This window comes from Pongo abelii, chromosome Y (genome assembly GCF_028885655.2).
Source record: "Pongo abelii isolate AG06213 chromosome Y, NHGRI_mPonAbe1-v2.0_pri, whole genome shotgun sequence".
Lineage (NCBI taxonomy): Eukaryota > Metazoa > Chordata > Mammalia > Primates > Hominidae > Pongo > Pongo abelii.
This window is the reverse complement of record NC_072009.2, coordinates 56,970,934-56,977,117: the sequence shown is the minus strand read 5'-3', so window position 1 is coordinate 56,977,117 and position 6,184 is coordinate 56,970,934. Positions and strand designations below refer to the sequence as shown.

At 37.4% G+C, this 6,184-nt stretch overlaps 1 long non-coding RNA gene across 1 annotated transcript; it reads left to right on the top strand.

Annotated features, from left to right (window-relative positions):
* The first annotated feature begins 637 nt into the window (after window positions 1-637).
* Window positions 638-5,618, top strand: LOC129053150 (uncharacterized). The gene is made up of 2 exons (XR_008518240.2): window positions 638-947; window positions 5,411-5,618. It is a non-coding gene; the product is annotated as an uncharacterized LOC129053150 (long non-coding RNA).
* The last annotated feature ends 566 nt before the right edge of the window (window positions 5,619-6,184 follow it).

The following is a 6,184-nucleotide window of genomic DNA, read 5'->3' as shown; positions in this document are numbered from 1 at the left end:
CTTGTGTAATCTGACTCTCTAGGCTTGTTTCAGCTCATATATGGGACTGTGATATCTACTTAATGCCGGCCTCAAGGTGGTGTGACTCTCCTGCCAGGGCCCTTCTCTCAGTAAGGATTGTCTTATCACTGGATCTAGCACCCAGGTGATGTAACATTTTTGCCTGTGCCATGCCCACCAAATTATTGTGACATATCCCTGTATTCACCTCATAGGTGATATAACTCTCTTGTCTGGAATGGGCCCTGCAAAGGCCCAAAGGAAATATAGAGACATATTGCAAGGCTAGGCACACATGCAAGAGAACTATTTTGACACAGCCATGCACAAAGAAGGGAATTGTGATATATCTCTGGGCCTGCCACCTAGGCTATGTGGGACTCTTGCTGGGGTCCCATCAACCTGGAGTGTGACATATTTCTAGGCCAGGCACACAGGTGATGGTGCTCTTTGGCCAGGGCTATGTTCCATAGAGGATATTGTGACACATCTCTGGGCCTATCACCTAGGAGATGTGAGTCTCTCCTTGGACCCTACCCACAGAGAGCATTGTGATATAAGCAGAGAACCTTCAATTAGTTGATGTAACTCACTTAGCGGGGTGCTATGTGAAGAGATCCTTATGAAATATCTCAGAACCTAGCACTCAAGTGATGTGGACCTTCTGCCTGCATGCTGCTCTCATGTTCCATTGTGACATATTCCTAGGGCAGCATCTAGGTGATATGACTCTCTTCATCTGCCTGAGCCCTGACTATTTGGGACACCTTGAAATATCTCTGAGCCCTTGACCTAAGTGATATGACTCTTTTGCTGCCTGGGCCTTCACAATAGGCGGATTTTGGCATATTGCTAAGCCCAGCACTCAAAATATGTAACTCTCCTATTTTTCCTGAATTGTACCAACAAAGAAGAAATTTTGACCTACTGAATGGCTCAACACCAAGGTGATTTTTCTCTGCTTCCTGGATTATGCATAAAGAGGAAATTATGGCATATTGCATATTGTTGGGCCCAGCACCCTTATGACTGTGACTCCCCTGCCCATGCTGGAGCCACTGAATATACATTGACATATCTTGGGCCCATTATGTAGGGGTTTTGGCTCTCATAACTTGGTTTGGTATTTTCCACATGTGGAATGTTGTCCAGTGCTTGGCCCAGCACCAGGTTAATGTGACCCAAATTTTTATACCCTGCCTAGAGAAGGTATTGTGACATATTGCTGGGTACATGATCTATGTAATGTTACCCTCCTGTCTTGTTCGTTGCTCACATATGGAATTATGACATATACCTTGCTTTAGTTCACAGGCATGAAGATCAAACTTATATTGGGATACAGCCAGTAGGAGATATTTTTCCTCTCATTGTTTGGCTTAAGGCAATATTTAAGGTTCTGGGTTGCGTATTTGTAATAACGCACATAAGCTAACTTATATTGTATAAACCCTTTGGTGGTAAAGAGTTTCACAACAGGAACCAGCAAAAGGTTCAGAATGGGACTCTTGGTTGCACACCCAGGTGAAATTAAGAGTCATCTCCATTCCATATTAATAATTCCCACTATTGAGGTCCTGAGTCTAACAAAAGAATACAGTACACAGTTAAAATTGTGACATTTATATGTGGCTTTGCCCACAGGGGAGATGGTGACTCATTTCTGGACCCAGCCCACAGGCATAATAATGGGTCTTCTCCCTTAACCCTGCCTATAGACGTTGACTATCAAACGTGGTTTAGAGCAATATGCAAGATTGTGAGTCCATAGGAGCACGCAGGCCACAGAGAGGTTTGCATCTCTCATAGAGGTTTCATAAAGCCCTCGAATGTTGTAGAGAAAGTTATATATTGTCTGAGCACACATGTGAGATTGTGACTCTAATATACATGCTCACCTAAATGTTAAAAATGTCATCATCAAAGATGAGAGGATAGTGTCATATCACTGGGCCTAGTACCCTGGTGTTGAGACTTTTTGTCCCAAATCCCTTTCTATGGGTACATTGTTACATATCAATGGGTTAGAATCATAATAATCTGACTCCTCTGCCTGGGCCCTGTAAACAGGGAATATTATCACATATCTCTGTGTCTATCAGCTAGGTGATGTGTCTCTCCAGCCTGTGCTTTGCTCCCAGAGAACAGTTTTAAATATCGCTGAAACTAGCATCTATGCTAACTCTTCTCTCCTGCCTGGGTCCTGCTTACCAAAGGAATTGTCACTTAAAGGCTGAATGCAAAACCTAGGTGGTATGCCTCTACTCTCTCTTCAACAGTTTATATCTGTGCTGCATCCTGTTTTGTTACTTTGGTACTCTATTTTTATACCAGTACCAGAGTGCTTTGATTACTGTAGGTGTGTTTTGTGTTTGGAAATTTTTAAGTATAATGTTTCCAATATTTTAATTCTTTTTAAAGATTGTCAGGCTTTTCATGGTGCCTTGAGATCTTACATAACTTTGTGGGGGTTTTTTTTCTATTTTTGCAAAAGTATAATTGAAAATTAAAACGGGCTGTGTTGAATGTGTCAGTCACCTTAAACAGCATGGGTATCTTCACAATATTAGGTCTTCCAACAGTTGAAAAAGAGCATAATAAAAAGTGTGTTGTAGCTGGGGGTAGTGGCTCATGCCTCTAACCCAGAACTTTGTGAGGCCAGGAGGATGCATGGCTAGTTCAGGAGATCGAGGTCATCCTGGCCAAAATGGTAAAAGCTCATCTCTTCTGAAATACATAAAATTAGCTGGGTGAGGTGGTGCTTGGCTGTAATCCCAGCTACTCAGAGACTGAGGCAGAAGAATCACTTGAACCCAGAGGTGGAGTTTGCAGTGAGCTGATATTGCACCACTGCACTTCAGCCTAGTGAAAGAGATGCTCCATCTCAAAACAAAACGAAACAGGAAATTGTGTTGCTTAATCTTTATAAGTTTTGAATTTTTCAGCTTTTCTTCTGTTTCTGATTTCTAGTTTCATTTCATTTGGGCTGTAAATAATTGTAAAATTTTAGTTAAAAAATTATTAAGGCTTCTTTTGTGGTGTCACGTGTGGTCAATCTAGAAAAATGTTTTCTGAGGTATTGAGAAGAATGTGATTCGTTGTCTGCATACCTTTGTTAGGTGTAATTATTGTGTAATGCATTCAAGTTTTTCGTTCCTTCATTGATATTCTATCATTATTTATTTACTACTGAAAGTAAAATATTGATGTATTTTCCATTATTATATTGCTGTCTATTTTTTCTTCAATTCTGTCAATGTTTGCTTTATGTCTTTGGGAATATTGTCATATATTTATAAGTTCTTAGTGAATAAACCCTCTTACTATAATTGAATGTCCTACTTTGTCTCTTGTTAATTTTGACATAAAGTAAATTATATTAAATATGGTAGTTTTCATCTTAATAAATTGTTGCCTCTTCTCCTCTCATTTGGTTAACGCTTGCATGAAATGTATTTTTATCCTGCGATTTTCAGTCTTTCAAAATTAGATATGAAATGAGTCTTTTGAAGACATGACCTAGTTAGATGTTATTATAGATAGTGATAGAGGTTTTTTTTTTTTTTTCATTTTGAAGGATACTTTTGCAAAATATAGTATTCTTGTTTAGAACTTCTTTTTCAGGGTTTTAACTATGTCATCCTACCCTCTTCTTGCTTGAAAGATTTATGTTCATAAATTTGTTGGTAATCTTGCAGAAGCATGCATATAAACAATACATTTGGTTTTTTTCTCTCTGCATTCTTCTTTCTCTTTTATGTGACTTTCAAAACGTTGCTTAACTTGTGTCTTGTTGTAAAGCTCTTCATGTTAATTTTATTTGAAATGTGCTGAGCTTATTGATTTTCTCTTTTTTTTTTAACTAATGTTGAAGTACATATTAGTCTTTTTTTGTAGTTCCACTCCACAATTTTTATTTTTTGTGTGCTTTTTATTTTTTGTTGGTTTAATTTTTGTTATTTCATTTATTTCCTTTTTCTTAATTTCTTTATTTCCATTTTGCTCATTGAGCATCACTAAGTCAGCAATGTTAATTTTTAACAGTAATTAATTTTTTAAGAGTATATCTAGACTATAATTCATATTGTCTCTGGTAATTTTTATATCCCCATATTTTAATAATTGATTTCTGGATATGTATTTTTATTTTTGATTGAGCCATATTATCATGAGGTTTTGTATATGTTGTAATCTTAGGTTGCAATTTGTATAATAAACTGTGACATGTCAAAATCTTTATTAAGTTTCTTTTGTCTGGGGGGAATAAAACACACATTTTTTAGGCTAGAGATTCTTGGGTCTCTAAAGCTTGTTCTGTAGATGTTTTCTCTGGGCTTGTGTGTTTTTTAGCTTAAGAGGTTTTCCTGTATTTTTCTTTTCTCTTCTTCTTTTCTCTTCCTTCCTTCCTGTCACTCTTTCTTTGTCTCTTTTTCTTTCTTTCCTTCCTTCCTTCCTACCTATCTTCCTTCCTTTCCTTTCTTTCTTCATTTCTTCCTTCCTTTCTTTCTTTCTTTCTTTCTTTTTTTCTTTCTTTCTTTCTTTCTTTCTTTCTGTTTTGAGTGGGAGCTTCACTATTGTTACTCAGGCTGGAGTACATGGCACAGTCGTGGCTCACTGCAACATTCAACTCCTGGGTTCAAGCAATTCACCATCCTCAGTCTCCCCAATAACAGGGATTACAGGAGCCTGCCACCACACCCAGCTAATTTTTGTATTTTTAGTAGAGACAAGGTTTCACCATGTTGACCTGGCTTGTCTTGAACTTCTCACCTCTGGTGATATGCCTGCCTCAGGCTCCCAAATTGCTGATATTACCGGTGTGAGCAACCACTCCCGGCATTCTCCATGTTTCTTATTGAGATCCTATAGTCAGTTGCCATACCCCTTTTCTGTCTTCACTTGTAACAGTCATTTACTTTTGTCTCAGCTATCCAAAACTGTCAGTTACCAACTTTCCTTTCAACACTGCCATGGAATATAGAAATTAGTTTATTGTAAGGTCTCACAAACCCAGAAGCATGGACACAGGTGTCACTATTTTATTTATTATTGGGCAGTGGAGACAGGAGTTGGGAGTCTATATTTAAAGTCATCATAGGATGAAGAATGGCTTTCATGGGTAAACACAAAATACTTTTAGTAAACCACTATGTGGTTTTTTGTGTTTTGCTCACTTCGGGTGCTGCAAATTTTTACCTGGTTAGTAGACTTCTCACAAAGACACTTTGATCGGTATATTTCTGTTAAGTTTCAATTTCTATTACACAATTAGAGCCTGTGATATTTTATTGTCACCTTGTTAATGTGCTTTGTTTAATTATATATTTGTAAAGTGTATTCACCTGAGTCTAATGAGGGAGAAATTTATAGTCCTTTTTTCTCTTAGTTTTCTCTTTTTATTTTACTGTAGAGATATTGCTGGAGTATGACATAAAAGAATCGTCTAAAAAGTGATCCTGAGAAAATATGGAAGCTGTGAACTTAATAGTTTACATTTAAAGAAAGGCTACCAAAGTGTGGGTAATTTCAATGTGCAGAAAACAGTTATGATGGCCTTTATCAATGTTTGTTAATTACCCTTAGCAAAACCTATCAACCTAATAAATATGTCAAAGCTTTTGAGTTGTGCTTAAACTTCGTTGAACATAAAAAAAGTTTTAGTGGAGACAAGTGCTGAAAATGTAAAGAATGAGACAAAGCCTTTTCCTGCTCCTCAACCCCTATTAAACACAAGAGAAATTGTACTGGAGACAGACCCTACAGACGTGAAGAATGTGGCAAAGCCTTTAAGTGCTTCTCAGACCTTACTAATTATAAGAGAATTCACACTGCTGAGAAATCCTACAAATGTGAAGAATGCAACAAAGCCCATAGGTCGTTCTCAGACCTTCATAAACATAAGATAATTCATACCACAGAGAAAACCTACAAAGGTGAAGAATGTAATAAAGCCTATAGGTTGTTCTCAGACCTTAGTAAACATAAGACAATTCATACTAGAGAGCAACTCTACAAATATAATGAACATGGAAGAGCTATTATGTAGTTCTCTGTCCTTAGCAAACATAAAATCGTTCATACTGAAGAGAAACCCCATATCCATGAAGAATGTGAGAAAGCCTTTACCTGCTCCTAAACCCTTATTAACCACAAGAGGATATGTATGGAAGAGAGACCTTACAAA